The sequence below is a fragment of the Dendrobium catenatum genome, unplaced genomic scaffold (assembly GCF_001605985.2).
Source record: "Dendrobium catenatum unplaced genomic scaffold, ASM160598v2 fragScaff_scaffold_716, whole genome shotgun sequence".
Taxonomy (NCBI): Eukaryota; Viridiplantae; Streptophyta; class Magnoliopsida; order Asparagales; family Orchidaceae; genus Dendrobium; species Dendrobium catenatum.
Genome location: NW_021319178.1, coordinates 13911132 through 13931806, shown reverse-complemented (window position 1 = coordinate 13931806; position 20675 = coordinate 13911132).

Genomic DNA, 20675 nt, shown 5'->3' with positions numbered 1-20675 from the left:
GATATAGACATCTGCCTGGCCGATCAGTACAAATTCAGATGATCGGCCAGAGCATCGCCCCGGGAATAGTCCTGGATGATTGAAATTTGGCTTGATCGTCCAGGCCAATCTCAAGATCGTCCTGGCCGATCAGTTCAAATCAGAGGTAAATCGTCCTGAGCATCGCCCTGTTTTTGAGCTGGCCGATATTTATCGTCCTGAAGTAACTTAAGGATTTTGAATGGATCGTCCTGGCTGATCCTGCGATCATCCAGGATGATATGATCGTATCAATCATCCTTAATTACTCCCTTGATTTCCTGATCAATTAAGGCATAATTTGGTAATTTCGTCCAGGCCGATCTGAGTATTGTCCTGGCTGATAATTTAAAAATACAGTATACCTTAATTTTCTAAGGTGGCTACTTCTTTCTGTTTTGAGCTTATCATCCTGGCCGATACATGTGTCATACAGGACGATATGTTAATGACGGCTGGCTTAATTAAGAATCCATATTTAGACTTTCTGTTTTAAGCTGATCGTCTAGGACGATATGAATATCGGCCTGGCCGATGTGGGCAAAAACAGAAATTCTAAGTCTCTCAAGTGTGTGTGTGTAGGGTTACTTAGCATCAGTCTCTTTGACCATTACAATTTGACTCAAAAGGTAAAAACCAAAATTACAGACTGACTCAACCCTACACCTACGTAATCCTAAACTTGGCTTCTTCTTGATCGTCCGATCTTCGATTCCTGAAAAGTTAGAAGCAACAAGTAGTCCAAGAGAAAAAGTGTTTGTCAATCATCAAAACATATGTCATGAAAAAATAGATTTACAACAAATACTAGTGTTGATTCTTATTGAATCTTGAATAGGTTGTTAAACCTAACTTATGTCCCAAGGCTAACCAAGTGAGGGGTGAATTGGTAATTTTAAAAATTCTCTTAGATTTTAAATTTTGAAATCGATTGATTAAAAAGGCATGTTAATTAAAGTTTTAAAAATAAAACTTTTCAACCACAGAATTAAAATAACTTATAGTAAGTAAGCTGTAGAAATTAAAATGACATAAAGATTTATAGTGGTTCGGTCAAACACGACCTATATCCACTCCTTGGAGACTCCCTCTTCAGGTACTGCACTATTACCAAAGTGACTCTCCTTTTGCCCCTACAGCAAGGTGGAGAAGCCTTTATAAAACTCTCTTCCACCAATTCTCGGTGCGGTAGAGAACCGTCATCCTTTCACACCCTCCAAGTGTAGGCAGAGAACCGTCATCCTTTCACACCCTCCAAGTGTAGGCAGAGTACCTTTATCCTTTCACACCCTCCAATTGTTGGCAGAGTACCTTCATCCTTTCACATCCTCCAAGTATCGACAGAGAACTGCTGACTGTTCACACTCTCCAAGTGTCGGTAAAGAACCATTAGTTGTTCATACTCTTCAAGTGTCGGTAGAGAATTGGATCTTCTTAAAATATCTTCTCACGAGAAATCTAGAAAGACAAGAGGAAGAGTGAAAAATATAAATCACATGCAGAGATCCTTATCTTTGAGTAACCTTGTGATCCCTTTACACTCTACTAGGAAGAATTCTCTCTCAAATACTCTCTCACACTCTCTCCTTCAATTTCCCTTGAAAAATCATGAAGTAAAGATTTTTTACGTCAGTCTTTAATGGACCTTTTATACAAAAGACATGAAAAACTATCCAGAAAACTAAAATTTTCAATTTTGAGCGTACATGATCGTACAGTACGATCATATGTTCGTACATACAAATAGTTCAAATATTATTGCATACGAACCTATTATGAATCGGTACAAAATCATTTCATACATGATCATCATCCGGTATGAATCAAGTTCGTATGGGACGAATAGTTAGAAATTTTCAAAATTCTTCTATATGAAATGTTGGGATGAAAAGAGCAAGAACAGACCCAAGACGTTTATCCTTGTAAAAAATTGGAATCGTCCTGTACGATCCATACTTAGAAAAAAAAAAAATTGTGTGAGAACAGGCCTGAGGCGTTCATCCTTGTACGAACCTGAAATCATCCCGTACGATCTTCATGCGAGGATAGACCCGAGGCATTCGTCCTTGTACAAACCTAGAATCATCCCGTACAATCTTCATGTGAGGACAAACCCGAGGCGTTCATCCTTTTACGAACTTGGGATCGTCCTGTACGATCTTCATGTGAGGACAAACCTGAGGCGTTCATCCTTGTACGAACCTGGGATCGTTCTGTACGATCTTCATGCGAGGATAGACCTGAGGCGTTCATCCTTGTACGAACCTGGGATCGTCCCTTACAAACCATACTTAGAAAAAATATTTTCATTTCTATCCATTCGACTGCTCGTTGGAAAAAATAACTAACCAGATCGTCCCGTACGAAGTGATATCATAAAATATGATCAGTTTAAAAAAAATATTAATTTTAAACTCTTCCCTGATGTGTGTGCTCAGTTACTCAATTACAATCACACTCTCTTAGACTTAATAAAATAGAAAATACATACTTCAATTACAATAAACTTTAAATTGATCTTGATTTGAAGTCTTCAATAATCCAGAGTATGATTTCCCTAAAGTGTTAATACACACAAGAGCAAAACAATTTTTCCAAAATATTTTAGGATAAATAATAATCAAAATAATAATATTTGGAATCATCAAAAACATACAAGTTGCAAGAATATTAAACATGCAAAACTAAGTAGTAATTATCTCAACAATCTCTCCTTTTTTTATGATGGTAAGACAATTATTATTTAAATAAATTTAAAAAACATAAATTTCTCCTTAACTTCCCTAAATGAATAAGCATGAGAATATAAGGGAATTTCTATTAAGTATATGTCTATTTTTTTTTTCATAAAACCACAAAACACTCCAAATGAAAAAAATAAAAAAATTAAAACAACGCTAACAAACACTAAAAATCACACTAAAAATCAAATGCAAACAAACAAACAAATAATATTTCTCCACTTTTTTGACAACTACAAAAAGAAGGAAGAAGAAAAATAAACAAAGTGTAAGAAGTCATATAAGAAACCTTTGATAATTGATCTTGAAAGATATTAAATTATAATTGCAATAATAAGATTAATATTTATAAGAAAAAAATAAAGATTCATAATATTTAAATTAAAATATAACATAGAAAAGATAAATATATCAAGGTCATGAAACAATCTAGACAATTTAGATAAGGAAAATTATTGAAAAAGTGGTGAAATAAAGATTAATTAAAGTCAATTTTCAATACAAAATATAATTGAACATTAGATTTATTTGAAATTAAAGAATAAAAGATAGATGAAAGAATATTTTCAATACACTTGTTTGGCGACATTGCACATCTTTTCAAATATTTTTGTGGCACACTTTGTGCATCTTTTTGTATTTGGGTAATTTTGTGCCTCTTTTTAATTTGCGAACCATTATGCATTCTTTCGATTTTTGTATACTTGTATATTTATCCAAATTTTTAATTGATCTTTCCAAAATCAATAATCTAAAAACTCAAACTTCTCTAAGTACAAAGATAATTATATTGAAAAAACAAATAAGAAATAATAAGACATCAAAATTATAATAATATTATTAAAATTATGTATGCCTAAAAAGAATATGAGATTGATACCCTTAACTTGATTAAGTTATAAATTAACTTATATTTTTGAAAAATTAGATTTCCTAATAAAATTAATTTTTGTATTGATGTTCACATTATAACACTCATTAGATCAATAAAGTTAGGATTATCATATAGGCTAACTAACATTTCAAACAAAAAATAAAATCAACTAAACAAAACAAGACATTTTTTATTGATATCAAATAGAAGAAGTGATACAATGAAACACATTTGATATCAAATAAACACATTTGACCATAAAGAAATAATAAACATAAGTACAAAAAGTACTAAAATCATCACATCACATCACTAAGGATTGGCAAAGATGACACACAAGAAGTACATCTATAAATCTGAGGAGCCCTGGTCTGGAGGAGGTGGCTGGTTGAAGATAAAAAAATAGCTATTCATTATAGCCATGTTGGTGCTCACTGAGTCGAATTGACCTCAAATCCAACCCATGACCTATTGGTATTGTGCATCTTGCTGACGTAGGTGAGTCTGAATTTGATCAAAGTGCTAATCAAAATGACTCTCTAGTCGGTCAAAGCACTAGACCATCTCCTAAAAGTTAAGTCCATGAGAAGGCGTAGGTGCAGGTGCTCCCCCTTCTCCCTCAAAAACCTCACTTGTATTATCATCTCTCCCAAAAAGTGCTTGAAATAAAGCATCAGTGAAGTAGATAGGCATTTCAAGTAAAGGATCAGGATGAATAAGATTTTACTTCTTTTAAAGGATTTATGTCACTAGATGTCTTAAAGTAATATTTTCTTTCTCTTGTGAGAGACATGTCCAATTTTAGAAAGGCCATGAATATAGTCAGTAATAAGTTGGGCTTCATCTATATGTTGACCAGTCATGATAAGGTAAGTAAAAGTGGATAGAAGAGGAGTAATATTAATACGGTCACCAGCTTTAAGAATAAGAGAGGTTCTAAGGACATGCTGAATAACCATTGCATTTTAGTTTAAAGAAGAGACCCTAGGAAAATGACATACTTATTCAATCCCTTAATAACTTTATTTATTTCAGTCTAGTCAAAATCAAATGTAGAAGTCAAAGTGCGGGCTCTAACTCCTTGAGTCTTTAAGTGCAAAAAGGTTCCCAAATTTTCCTTAGTTATTTCTACCGTTTTCTTTAATACAAGAGATCTGATCCTACTCTCATTCTCACTAAAAGACATGTTTGCTAGAAAATAGTGGAAGGTCTCTTTATTGTATGCATGAATCAAAGTCAAGATAAATGCAAATTGAGTAGTGGCAAAAAGAGGCATCACTTAAAAGTGAATATTCTATTGTAGTAGGATTCTAGAGGGTGTAATTTTTGCAAAAACAAACCTAAGAAAAGAATTCTCATTGGCCCTGGATAGAAAGTTGTCGTCTCCACCCCTGGAAGACGAACCCTTAATGAGTCTACCCCTCTTGCTAGAATTGGCCATTGCTAAGATTTGAAGGATTAGAAAAGGCTATTGAAGTGAATAAAAATGAATTCCAAAGCCCTCCTATTTAAAGAAAAATGATCTTTCGTATGTATGAAAAGAGGTTCGAACAGTACGATATATGGGTTCGTAAGTACAAAAATAAATTTTGTATGTATGAACAAACACGTTCGAAATGAAATAACTTTTTTGTAATCACGCAAGTTATGAGGCATTCTTTCATACAGACTTTTTGACCATACAATCATACAAACGAATAGGTATTTGTCCAGGATGATCAGTTATTTAAGTTTATTTTAATTATGGTTAGATTCGTCCCCCATATTGAATGACACGTGGTTCGTACATACGAACTAATTGTTTGTACGTACGATCAATTATAATAACTGATTCTTCCTGGATAACCGTCTATGTTCATACATACGAATGAATACATATTGTTCGAGATGATACAGAGATCGTACAAGATTAAATGTATTGGAAAAATAAAATTATATGCAAACAGTTCAAAATAATGATCAAAATACTACATAATTCATATAGGACGAAAATAATTTCATACAGTACGGATATAACAATTAGAAAAATTCACACGATCAATCAAAAATAAGAAATCTGATGTGAAAATATTTCAAAATCACATAAAACATAAAAACATAAACAAAAAAAATCAAAAAACAAAACACAAAAATACACAAAGATACATATCAAGTTTGCAAAAAATTTTAATTAAGCATTAAGATCAATCAAACCTAGCCTTATTCTTAATGTGCTAAGAGTATCAAAGGTTAGTGATTTTATAAAAATATCTGCAAGTTGATTTTCAGTTGAAATATGATTTAGTTTAATTTCTTCTTTAGATATATGATCCCTTATGAAATGATGTCTTATGTCTATATGTTTGGTTCTAGAATGTTGAATAGAATTTTTTGAAATACAAATGGCACTAGTGTTATCAAAATAAATTGGAATTATGCTTATTATAAATCCTAAGTCAATGAACTGTTATTTCAACCAAATAACTAGTGCCACACAACTTCTCAAGGCAATGTATTCAGCTTTAGTAGTAGATAGAGCTACGGAATTCTATTTTCTACTGGACCAAGAAACTAAAGAATTTCCTATAAATTGACAAGTTCCAGAAGTACTATTTCTATCAACCCTACTACCTATAAAGTCTTAATATGAATATCCAATTATTTCAAATGAAGATGTAAACTTAGGACACCAAATTCCCAAGTTCTATGTTTCTAAGAGATATCTTAAAATCCATTTTATTGCTGTCAAATGTAATTCTTTTGGATCTGATTAAAATCTAGCATGCAAACAAATACTAAACATAATATAAGATTTGCTAGCAGTCAAGTAATATAAAGATCTAATTATTCCCCTAAATTTTTTTTGATTAGTAGATTTTTCCTTTGGGTCCTTATCCAACTAAATTGAAGAACTCATAGGTGTACTAATAAGTTTAGCATTATCCATTTCATAATTTTTGAGGATGTCCTTAACATATTTTAACTGACTAAGAAATATTCCTTCCTCAATTTGCTTAATGCTAAACCTAGAAAGTAACTCAAATCTCCCATTAGACTAATCTCAAATTCACTACTCATTATTTTAAAAAAATAATTACAAAGAATTTTATTTGTAGATCCAAAGATGATATCATCAACATAAATTTGTATAATGAGTATATCCTCTCCCAATTTTTTCAAAAAGAGAGTTGTTTCCACACTTTCTTTTTCAAAAGATATCTCAATTAGGAAAGTGCTCAACCTCTCATACCAAGCCCTAGGTGCCTGTTTCAATCCATACAATGCCTTTTTCAATTTAAAAATATGATTTAGGTATTTTGAATTTTCAAAACCTAGAAGTTATTCAACATAAACATCTTCTTAAATCACCCCATTTAAAAAGGCACTTTTAATATTCATTTGAAATAATTTGAATCCTCTAAAATAGGTAAAGACTAAGAAAAATCTAATTTCTTCAAGTCTCGCTACAGGGGTAAAGATCTCCTTAAAATCAATTCCTTCAATCTAATTATACCCCTTAGCCACCAATATAGCCTTATTTCTAATGACAACTCCTGAGTCATTCATTTTGTTTTTAATACACACTTAGTTCTAACTACACTTTGTTCCTTTGGCCTTGCAATTAATTCCCAAACATCATTTCTCACAAATTGATTTAATTCTTCTTACATTGACAAAATCCAAAATTTAACCAAAAGTGCATGATTTATATTTGTGGGTTCTATCATTGATATAAAGGTAAAATGATTGACTTTTTTGCTTAGTCTATGCCTAGTCTTAACACCCTCACTAGGTTCACTTAAAATCAATTCATTTGGGTGGTTTTTTAGAAAATCTTAAATCTCTAGGCAACGGGTTTTCTAATTTTAAATTTTCTTCTAAATTAACTTTCTCAATCCTTTGGGAGTTAATTTTTATCTCATCCTCTTCTATATTTGACTCTTCTAAAATTTTAGATTCATCAAATACAATATGTGTGGTTTACTCAATTACCAAAGTTCTTTTGTTAAAAACTCTATAAGATTTTTCAACATTAGAGTATCCAAGAAAAATTCCATCATCTGATTTTGGATCAAATTTTCCTAAGGTATATTTTCCATTATTATGTATGAACGCCTTACATCCAAAAACATGCAAATGTGATAAATTAGGTGTTCTTCCCTTAAGAAGCTCATAGGGTGTTTTGTTTAATTTCGATCTAATATTTATCCTATTCAGAATATAATATACAGTGCTAATCGCTTCAAACAAAAAATATTTAAGAAGTGAATATTCTTCCAATATGGCTCGAGTGGCTTCAATTAATGTTATATTCTTTCTTTCGACTACCCCATTCAGTTGAGGGATTTTAGATGTAAAAAAAGTATGATCAATTCCTCTTTCCTTACAAAAATCCTCAAATCTCTCATTTTCAAATTCACCGTTATGATCACTTTGAATTGTTAAAATCTCACATCCTAGTTTCCTTTGAATCCAAGTCAAAAAAATTTTAAACTTCTCAAATGATTCACTTTTATGATATAAGAATTTAACCCAAGTGAATCTTAAAAAATTATATACAATCACAAATTTGTATATCTTCCTTCCTAGACTTACAATTCTAATCGGTCCAAAAAAATCCATACGTAAAATCTCCAAAGGTTTACTAGTTCTAAGATCCTTATTGGACTGAAAAGAGGACTTCACTTATTTTTCTAATTGACATGCATCGTAAAGGTGATCCTTAGTAAAGTCTAGTTTTGGTATACCTCTAACCAATTCTTTTTCAGTAAATTTTCTAAGGTTTTTCATGGTAGAGTGATAAAGTCTCCTATGCCATAATCATGATTCATCAGAAATAGTTTTCAAGCAAAAAGCATTAACAGTTCTGATATAATTTAAATCAAGTATATAAATATTGTTTACTCTTAATCCATGTAAAATATCATTACCATTTTATCTTAATATAAAGCTAGTAGGAAAAATTTTTACACTATATCCTTTATCACATAGCTGGCTAATACTCAAAAAATTATGCTTTAAGCCTTCTACAAGTAGCATATTTTCAATGAAAAAATTTTGCAAGTTTCCAATCATACCTAATCCAACCACTTTCCTAGTGGTTTTATCTCCAAGTGTAACCCTACCTCTACTTCTGGCTTTTAGCGCTATAAATTGCTTAGTGTCTCCAGTTATATGCTTTGAGCAACTGATTTCTAGGTACCAAATGCTCTCATGAGGCCTTGTATGAGAGTGTGCCTGTAAAACTATCAAATGTTAGACCTGAGAACCCAAATAAGTTTGGGTTCTCCTTTTGGAAAAATAAAACTAGATATGTGTATGATATGTCTAGGTTTATACATATTAGGTTTTCACACTAAAAAAGTTTTCCTATCTAAAGTACAGGTGTGTGCTATATTTCTAAACATGCCTTAAGAATAACATTTTACTCCAAAAAATAGATTTCTCAATCTTCTATAATCACTATGTCTCTTCCTGGGTTGTAAAAATTTTGGATACAAAATAGGATTAGTAAAATCTTCAAGTGTTGGTGGTTTCCTGTTTTCCTCGAGAGATTTTACTTTCAACTTCAGAAATATGTTTAAATCTTCTGACGCATGTTTATCAAAATCCAAATAATGCTCTCTATTTTTTTTATTCATCCTTAAACTTTTTAAATTATTTTTCTAATTGAGCATAGGATGATTTTAATATTTCATTCTTCTTATTCAAATTATCAAATTCATCAAGTAATCTCATGTGATTGTTATCTATCAAAATATGATCTTTCCTAAGGATTTCATATTCTTTTTATAATTCTAGCATTTTAAGATTTAGACTAGCATGCATTTTCTTAAGCTTCCTATATGCATCATGAATCCTTTCATAAACTTATAACAGTTTAGTATAGGTTAAGTCACATACCTCTTCTTGATCTAACTGATCAAGATTATCGGCCATTAAGCAAAATTTGGTGACTTCCTCCTCATTTTCTATTTCTGATGAATCCAAAGCTGAGTCTGCCCTACAAAACTCTTTGGAATCTCTTCTTGTCCTTCTTCACATTTGGTTTCTCCTCTACCTTCTCCTTATTAGGAGTGGATTTTAAGTTCGGGCAATATAATTTTATATATCCAGGTTTCCTACATTCATAGCAAATCATATCATTTGAAATCTTAACATTCTTATTAAATTTACCTCTGTTCCATTATTGGCATCTCCTCTACTTCCTTTTAAGAAAGCTCCTAAACTGTCTAGTCATCAAGGCAATGTCATCCTTATCCTCAGGTTATGAAAGATCACTCTCTGACTCCTCCACTTTCAGTGTAATATTCTTCTCCTTTAATTGTTCACCTACATCAATCTTTCGTTGACTCACTCCTTGATCATAGGCAATTAGTGAACCAAGAAGATTATCAATAAAGTAAATATTTAAATCTTTAGACTCTGTAATAGAAGTTATTTTTGCATCATAAGCAGTATGTAAATAAGAAAGAATTTATTAATCATTTCAGCATTCGTTAGTTACCTACCTAAGGCATACAAAGAAGTAACTATTTGAGCGAATCTTATGTACATGTTAGAAATAGATTCATTATATTTCATATAAAATAATTTATAGTCATGTAACAAGATATTTAGTCTAGATTATTTTACTTCATTAGTCCCTTCATAAGTAATACAAAATTTATCTCATATGTCATTTCCACTTTTGCAAGTGGAAATCCACATGTAGTCTTCTGACTTAAGTGCACAAAAGAAATTATTTAAATATTTTGCATTTAACTGTGCTAAGTCACATTATTCTATAGTCCATTCAACAAAGGGTGTTTCAACTCTAATACCATCAACTAATCTAGTTGGTTTTGTATACCCTTCTTGAACTAAAATCCATATATGATAATCTAATGACTGTAAAAAAGTAGACATGCGTGTTTTTCAAAAATCAAAAGGGATGTTATCAAATAAAGGAGGTCTGGTGATCGAATACCCTTTAGGTGTGTTATGGTTTCTAAAAGTAGTCATGCTCATTTTTTAAAAGTAGTCTAAACTTATGGTTCTGAAATAAAGCTTTGATACCACTTGTTGATTCTTGTTGAATCTTGAATAGGTTATTTAACCTAAGCTTATATCCCAAGGCTAACCAGAAGGGGGTGGGTGAATTGATAATTTTAAAAATTCTTGGATTTTAAAATTTGAAATCGATTGATTAAAAAGGCAAGTTAATTAAAGTTTCAAAAATAAAACTTTTTAACCACAAAATTAAAATAACTTGCAGTAAGAAAGCAGCGAAAATTAAAATGACAATAAGATTTATAGTGGTTCGGTCAAACATGGCCTACATCTACTCCCTGAAGACTCCCTCTTCATGTATTGCACTATTACAAAAGTGACTCTCCTTTTTCCCCCATAGTAAGACGGAGAAGCCTTTACAAAACTCTAAGTGATATTGTACAGTACGATCAGTTTAAAAAATATGAATTTTAAACTCTTCCCCGGTGTGTGTGTGTGCTCAGTTACTTAATTATAATCACACTCTCTCAAACTCATTAAAATGGAAAATACATACTTCAATTATAATAAACTCTAAACTGATCTTGATTTGAAGTTTTTAATAATATGGAGTATATTTTTTCTAAAATATTAGTACATACCAGAGCAAAATAATTCTTTTAAAATATGTTAGGAGAAATAATAATCAAAATAATAATATTTGGAATCATTAAAAACATACAAGTTGTAAGAATATTAACCATGCAAAATTAAGTAGCAACTATCTCAACAACTAGTGATGTTATATTTATAAGAGAGTTCATGCTTTTATTTAATTTCAGAACTTTTTAGAGTACTTCTTTAGTTCTCTCTTAGAGTCAATTCTATGAGAGACTATAGAAGTACTATATATAATTATTAAAGTGTTTAGTCAATGTTTGTTTGAGTAACTCCATATGTTAAGGAAGGGGTGTAGATGAGATACATTGATCCTTTCTGATGATATCACTCTCTCGTATTTTTTTTCCTCCATGATTTCAATGAAAATGAGTTCATTTATCTCTTATTCTATTTCTAACTAATTCTCTAATTTTGGATTGATGATGCAGAGAACATATTAAATACTAATGAAGATTCTTATACTATAAAGTTAAAGGATGTTTTCAATATTTTTCTATTCTTTATTTAATGTATATAGTGGTCATATATTAGTTAAAACCTAGTGTGATGTATAGTCTTGACAGAGGAATGGAAAAATAACCACAAATATTAATATAATATATTTGCATACCTAGACATAGGATGTAAAATATGCTAGGTTCCTAAGAAGATGATATAACTATATGAGGTCAGTATATATCCTTTTCACCCTTACAAGCTCGAGAGAAATCTAGAGATGTATATACTTTTAATCATATTACAAATAAGAATGTCGTTAGGAAAGATATGTAATTTATATTCATCAATCCAAAATATTTTATTTAAATATTGCATCCATTATTTTTACTATTTTTATTTAGTGATTGAATCTTCATAATCAATATTTTTATTTAAGTAGGATAATCTTATAATTAGAGTAAGCGGTAGTAGTTGATTGCTAAGAAGCTTACTTTCTCTTCGGTTCGATGTTATACTCTATCATTGTATTATTTGTTTCGGCACATATATTATTGTATAGAAAGTTGGGGGGGGGGATTGTTATTTTTTTATATCAAAGAAAACATAAGTATTTTTAGGGGAGTTAGAGCCTTAAATATTTTTATAATTCAAAAGTACACTCCCCAGCCCCCATCAACATAACAGTCTATAAGTTGTGAAAATGAACACAGTTACATATCTCGCTTGAAAAAAATACTAATAATTATCTTAACTAGTCACCTTATTATTATTTAATTTGAATTTATATGTTATAAATATAATCTTTGACTTTTGAGTCCTAAATTAAATAATGTAGCTTAAAGATTATATGTGTTTGTAGTTATAATTGAAATTTTATTAGTTCACCATCATTTGTACTAGTTCTTCAATCTTACCCTTTGTGAATTAAGTATAAGATTGCAGTCATACTCTAAACTTTTAACTTATACTAATTTTTTAATGTACTCTCACTTCTTCTTTTCTTTTCTTTTCTTTTTTTAGAACTCTTTTCAAATTTACTTTTTATTATTATTAAGTATATAATTAATGATTTTGAATATCAATTTTACTTAAAATCTTTTTACAATCTTTAATGAGCTTAATGTAAGAATTTAATAAGATTACTAATTCCAAATTTTAATTGTTTTGATTTTTAATTTTAATCTACCCAGATCTATTCTTTAACCTTAATTATTCATCTTTAATTCAAAAGTCAATGTATAAATGTATAACTTATAAATTCATGTTAAGTTAATAATTTAAATGATCTTAGTTAGTTAATTATTAGCTTTTTCAATCCATAAATTATAAAGCAGTATTCATTTGAACTATGATCTAGAGTTTTATTGTTATCCTAATTTTATATAATTTTAAAATTTTATTTTATTAGGGTTACTTAAATAATTAGAATGCGAAGATTTTAATGGATGATAATATAATAATATATGTATAAAGAGAATTTAATCAAATGTAAATAAAAACACACATGAACATTTATAAATGCACAAGTTTTCATATAAATAATAGAAAGGTGCAAAAACATGTGATATAAATAAAACTAAAATAAAGGGTACAATATAACAAGAAGCACTACTACATATGTAGTGGCTCTCATTACCTTATCTCCAATCATTGCCTCACTATAAACATGAAATTCCTTCACATTACAGAAATCTCCCCCAAAGCAAAGACATAAAATAAAATAAGAGTAGCATTCACACACACTCTCTCTCTTAACTAAAATAAATATATAAAATGAAAACTCCTTATATGCATATTCAAGTTATTTTTTATTCCTTATACTTCTCATCCACAAGGTTTTAATTTGTGACTATTAACTTTGAAGAAGTGAAAAGTTTGTTTATCTTAAATCCTTATGGCACCATTATGATATACTCTAATAATAGTAAAATGGCCAGTCCATCTAGATTTAAGTTTTCATGTAATATTTCTTCCTATAGTTAAAAAGCATGACATCTTGACTAGGAGAAAATTCATGATCTAAAACTTCATACCCATGCATCTTCTTCATTTCTATGTTGTAGATTTCTGTATCTTCATAAACTTCATTTCAGAATCCATGAAATTTATCAATTATTACAGAATTATGCATATTTAGAATAGGGAAGGAATTTCATTATTTAAGTGCATTTCATTTCTTCTTTATAATGAATGATTCGCTTCTTTCCTTCCATTGCTTTAAAATTCAAGAATAAAAAGGAGAACACTCAATAATACTTCACACAAGAAGAACTATCATGGATAGAAAATTAAACTTTTAACTTACCTTTTTTATAATTTTCATGGGCACAATGGCACCAAAATTTGAATTTTAAATTACTGCGGCACAGCCAAGCACAATAGTGCTATAATCAACACTGTGACACTCCTTTCACTCTCTCAGTTTTTTTGTTAACAAGAAAACTTACTTCTAGTAAATCTAATCTAGTAATCACACAAAAATTAAAAGTTAGGTTGCCTCCCATGAAACACTAAGTTTATAATCATCAGCCAGACTTGACTAAATTTATCAATTTGGTTGGGATGTATTACTACCATTCTTCAAAATATTTTTACTAAGATTATTTTTTTTCTTTTTCCTTTGACTTAACTTTAGTATTAATAGGCAATGATTGAAGAGTTCTACTGCTAGCTTAAATTGCAAGCTGACTTAATTAAGTTTCCTAATTTTTAAAAGAAGTAGCTTGATTTTGTAATTGAGTCCCTAACTACATCACTAAATCATCAAATGGTGATTTTTTACTTCCAAACAAATTGCTTTTACTAAATCCTTGAATATATGAATTTCTAGGGTTAATAATAGGTTGTTGAGGTTTATTCCAATTTACTCCTTGATTATTTTAACTAGAATTCATTTGATTATTACCATCAATAATATTTGACCAATTAAAATTAGTATGGTTCCTCCAACCTGAATTAAATATATTAGAGTAATGATTAGTTTATCTTCCAATCATATTAATATTTTCAATCCATTGCACATTATTATTTTCAATTAAATTTTTTCCTATAATTCCATAGATGATCAGTTCATAATTTTAAATTTACTCCTATTATGCTCAAATTTTTAGAAATTATTACAACTTATGCAGTAATTATTGAGAAAGCATTACATTTATAAATTCCTGCTACTAGCTTAGGATTTATCTTATTAGTATACGACTGGAAATTATTAGTAGTCATTTCCTCTATTAATTCATATGCATCCTCAAATGGCTTAGACATTAATAATCTTTCAGTTGCAGCATCTATGATTACTCTAAGAGATTCTACTAATCTATTATAAAATATTTGAATATTCAACCAATCTGGTAAAGCATAGTGAAAGCATTTCCTTAATCTCTCCCAACACTCATAATTTAATTCTACTTTAAACTGGGTAAAATAAGTTGTATCATTTCTAAGTTTGGCAATTTTTGAAGGTGAGAAATACATAGCAAGAGACTTATGATCTAACACATTCCAAGTGGTTATAGAGCTAAAGAATTCAACCACATCTTAACTTTATCTCTTAGAAAAAATACGAACAATCTAAGTCTAAAATCATCATCACTGATATCATTTTACTTAAATCATACACAAATGTCTAAAAATCTGGCTAAAAATGAATTAAGATCTTCAACAAGAGTTCCTCCAAACTAAGAATTTTGAACCATTTTAATTAAGGTAGGTTTTAATTCAAAATTATTAGCTTCGATCATAAGTCTATTAAAGTGTTAGAATATTCCCTAAGAGATCTAGAATAATCTTGATCGAGTATATGTTCAATAATTTTCATAATTTTTTTAGTTTTTAAAATTTTTGAAAGTTTTTTTTAGAGTAAAAAAATAATGGTTTCTTTCTATGTATATAAAGTATGCAACCGAATGTGCTGGGAAGTGACGAAAAGAACTTGTTGTCAGCCGAATTCTCCAAAGAGGAACTGGATCTTGTTATCAAAAATCTAGAAGCTAATATCTCTCCTAGAGTGGATGTTATTTCCTATATCTTTATTAAATATAATTAGCAAATTATCATGAATGATGTTTGGGATGCCATTAGTCTTTTTTTCAAATTTGGAAATATGTGTGATGAATGAAAAAAAACTTTAGTTATTCTTCTTCCTAAATCCAACAACCCGGTCTATCTTGCTCATTATAGACCTATTAGCCTTTGTTTATCAATCTAAAAGAATGTGGCTAAAATGTTGTTAAATAGAATGAAAAGTTTTTTTCCCAAAAATTATTTCTGAAGAACAAGTGGCCTTTGTTAGAGGTCGTTCTTTATCAAACCATATCTTACTTGGCCAAGATATTTCAATAGATTTAAATATTCGAAAGCAAGAAAGGGTATGATGGCTATTAAGATAGATATGGAGCAGGCTTATGATAGCATGAGCTGGTCAACTTTGGAAAAAGTTCTCTCTATATTCGGTTTTCTTGATTGTTTCAGTAATTTGCTTTTACAATGTATTCAAAAATTGAAATTCTCTATTATGGTGAATGGATGCAATTCAAATTGGATAAAAGGAGAAAGTGGGTTTAAACAAGGTTGTCCTTTATCTCCCAATCTATTTATCTTGTGCTCACAATTACTCTCGGATGCATTTTATCAAAGAAGGAAGAAAATAGGTATTAAGATTTTTGCAAATGCTAAAAGAATAACTCATTTGCAGCATGCAGATGATATCATTATTTTTTTGGAAGCAAATATTAAAAGTATAAAGAGAGTTGACAAAATTCTAAAGAATTATGGGATCTAAGTCCTGCCAAACTATTAATTCCAAAAAATATGCCATCTTGTTTGGGAAATGTGTTAAAAGAAGGAGAAAAAATTCTATTTCCAGAATTTTGAAATTAAAAGTGTTCAATGAGATGAACTATCTCAGTATTAAAGTGGTATTGAGAAGGTTGATATTTGCATATTTTCAAAGCTTATTGGAGAAGGCTTCTAGTAAACTAAATATTTGGCGAAATAAATATATTTCATTTGCTGGGAAGTTATTACTTCTAAAATATATTTTTTTCTCTCTCACTACTTTTGTATCTACACATTCTCTTGTTCCTTTGGGGGTCTTAAATGACATTGATAGAATGGGTAGAGATTTTTTATGGCAAAAGCAAGGAGGGGAATTTGGGCTTCATTATGTTGTTTGGGATGTGTTATGTAGACCCAAAGTATATGGTGGACAAGGAGTTATTTCATCTTCTCAAAGAGTTGGCTCCTTGAGGGCTAAATTTGCTTGAAACTTCATCAATAATCCTTCAACTCTTCTTAATAGATTCTAAATTGCCAAATATGGTAGAGATATTTAGAATTATGGAAATAATATCTCTACTTCTTCAACTTGGAAAATTCTTTTAAATGGAGCTAGTTATCTGAAGCATGTGGTGAGATGGAATATTTCTAATGGTCTAAGCATAAAAATAAATGAAGATGTCTAGATGTTAGATAAGAAAATTGAAAGATGGCCTACATTCGTTGCTTGCTTAGACCAAATTTCTGGTTGGCTTAATGAGTTTGAGTTTATTTCCGATGGGGTATGGGATATCCCAAAGCTGAAAGTTTTTTTCGGACATCAACTAGTGGAGCTTATTACTATGATTCCAATTGACCAAGATAAGAGTGAAGATCAATTAGAATTAATGTTCAAGCTATCAAGAAAGTCATTATCGGCAATGATAATGGGAAAAATTACTGATGTGGTTGAGGAAGATATCAACTGCAAATGGATTAAAAAACTCCATCTTCGACCGCATGTAGAAGCTTTCTAGTGGAGATTAAACTTAAAAGCCACTAATGATTTTCTATTTTACAGAAGAATGATGGATTGGAATGGATGTCCGAGAGGATGTTCAAGTGCTAAAGATATGACTCATGTAGCTACAGGTTGTACTTTCCTGATTAATGTTTTAAAACTATTAATCTCTTGGGGATTTCATGTTCTGGTTAACTATAATTTGGAGGATTGTTATCTGATCTTATCTAAATTATCCAGCTCAAATCCTTTTTTGGCTAATTTGTATTGCTCAACTGTATTCTTTACTTGGAAGAGCAGGAATTCGTTGGTTCATGATAAGAAAGAAAATGATATTTCTTCTATTGAAACAAATTCAATTTTCAATGCAATGTCCTCCTTTAAGCTAAATGTATATTCGGATTACTGGGATACTAACCGGCTGAATAAGCTGTCCTCTTTTTGGTATTCTCCTCCTCCCGAATGGATCAAGCTTAATGTTGACGCTTCACTATTAAATTCTTATAAAGGTGGTGTTGGAGGTGTCATTAGAGATTATAAAGGAAGATTTTTATATACTTATGGATCCTCTTATTTACATTGGGATATTTCTCAACTGGAATTGTATTCTATTCTATCATTGAAAATTTTCTTGCAAGAATGGATGTTTGAAGCAAAAGGAATTATCATAGAAGGTGATAATTATAATGTGATTAAATTTATTCAAAACTTGGTGAATAAAGGGGAGTTCAAGGTTGATCTCGGCAAAGGTATTGATTTCTCTTTTCTAATGGATTTCAATCAAATTTTGTTTCATTGTATTGGTAGAGATGGTAATAAGTTAGTCGATTGTTGTCCTAACATTGTTCTTTCTATAGATTTTTTTTGGGACGATTTGTCTTGTAATAATATTCCTCCTTATTTTATTTCTTTATTAAAGGAGGAAGGTGATAGAGTAGCTATCACTTAGAGTCTTGTAATTTGCTTCTTTAATAAAATTGCTATATGCATCTTCTCAATATATATATATATATATATATATATATATAATATATAAAGTATGCAACCATGAATATGAAATCATCAAATAAAATAAATAAAATAATAGATACAAGTATGTCTAATTATGTAATTAATTTAATAATATAATTAAAATTATAAAAAATAAAATACTTCCCTAATATAACAAAAACTTGATGAGGGCTGTGGAGTGAACTTTTGAATTATATAAAAGTATAGGGCTCTATCACCCCTAAATAATGCGTAGATATTCTTTGATATAAAAATAATAAAACCCCACTTAATAAATGCAAGTATACATGTTAAATCCAATAGTAAAGTGTTGGATTAGAGTGTCAAACCCACTAGAAAGTATGCTTACTTACAATAAATGACTATCATTTAGTCTAATTATAATGATTATCCTAATAAAATAAAAATGATATATATCACTGAATAAACTAGTAAAGATATTGGATACAATATTGAATAAAAGTAGTTTTTATTTATGAGTGTAAATTTCATATCTTTCCTAATGAGACTCTTAATTTTAAATGTGATTTAGAACATATATATCCCTAGATCTCTATCAAGCTTGTAGGGATGAAAATGATATCTTTTGACCACCTATAGTTATAGTATCTCCTTAGGAACCTAAAATATTTTATAGCATATGTCTAGGCATTCAACTATCTTATCTTAATGTTCTTATTATTTTTGTATTCCTCCATCGAAGCTATACATCACACTATATTGTAACTACATATATGACCACTATATACATTAAATTAATAATAGGATAATATTAAAAACATTATTTAATAATTATAAAATAAGTGTCTTTAGTAGTACTTAACGTGCACTTTACATCATCAATCTAAAATCAAAAGATTAGCACAAGTTGAATAAATAATAAGCAAACTCATTTTCATTAAAGTCATGAAAGAACAAAAATACAAGAGAGTGATAACACCAAAAGGATTAAAGTATTCCACTACACTCATTCCTTAACTAACAAAGTTGCTTCAATAAATATGGTTAAACATTCCAAATGATTATATCATGTACTTCTCTAGCCTCACTTAGATTTTACTCTAAGAGGGAACTATAGAAGTACTCCAAGAAATATTGAATTTTATAAAAGTGACTGAACTCCCTTAAAAACATAATATCATAACTATTTATAGAACAAGACAAAAAGGCATATAGCACTGCGATACTTGTAAGAGTGATGCTGCGGTGCCATTGAATTGAACTAATGCCTTGGCATAGAAACTTTTGCACTAGCATAGCACTTACTGATGTGGATCAGTTACTTCGTGAAAAGTCACATATATTCACTTATAGAATATGGCTCTTAGAAGTTACAAATATAATGTCACAACGCTATTGACATTCCAGTGTTGTGGCGCCTGAGGGCAAAAATGGCACCAAGATGTGAGAATTTATGGTGTTGTGGCATTTGAAAGTAGAGTATCCAGTGCTGTCAAGCTAACTTCTTGATGTTGTGATGCTGGCTGTATTGCCGCCGCAACATTGGCAAACAGAGAACTTGGTGATGTAATGTCTGGTTTATGGCACTACGATGTTGTTTCATCGGATGCTGCGGCGCTATAGGATCCTTAGAATTTTTTTGACAATTTTTAGTTTTTCTTCTATAAAAATAACTAAAATAATATATTTTCACCAAAAATAAATTAAGTAAAATACTACATAATTTACAGTTATCACCAGGATAATATAATTGGCTTCTCCACACACCTTCCTCCTCAAATATTAGGATTGCTTACATAAGATAGACTAAGATCTCCAATGAAAGTATCTTGCACTTCCTTAGCCTTCCATAGACTTTACTCTAAGGGGGCTCTATAAAACTACACTGAATATTACAGGACTCTATTGAAAGTGACAAAACTCCTAAAAAAGAATTAAAAAACTCTTTATAGTAAGTGCATAAACAACCTTAGGAAGCATGGCGCTCAAAATGGCAGCGCCACAACGTTACCAAGTGAACTAGCCCCTTGGCATGTTAAGCTTACTTCACTATTGTACTGCATTAACTTGACACATCTATTGGCTGAACTAGTGCGTTAGTTGACTAAATCGGCTAGCTCTATCATTTACCAACTACTTGTCTGCAATGCTAGGAAACTGGAGAGCTACGACACTTGAATGTAGAGTCTAGCATTGCAGTATTATGATGATCGATGCTCTAGTA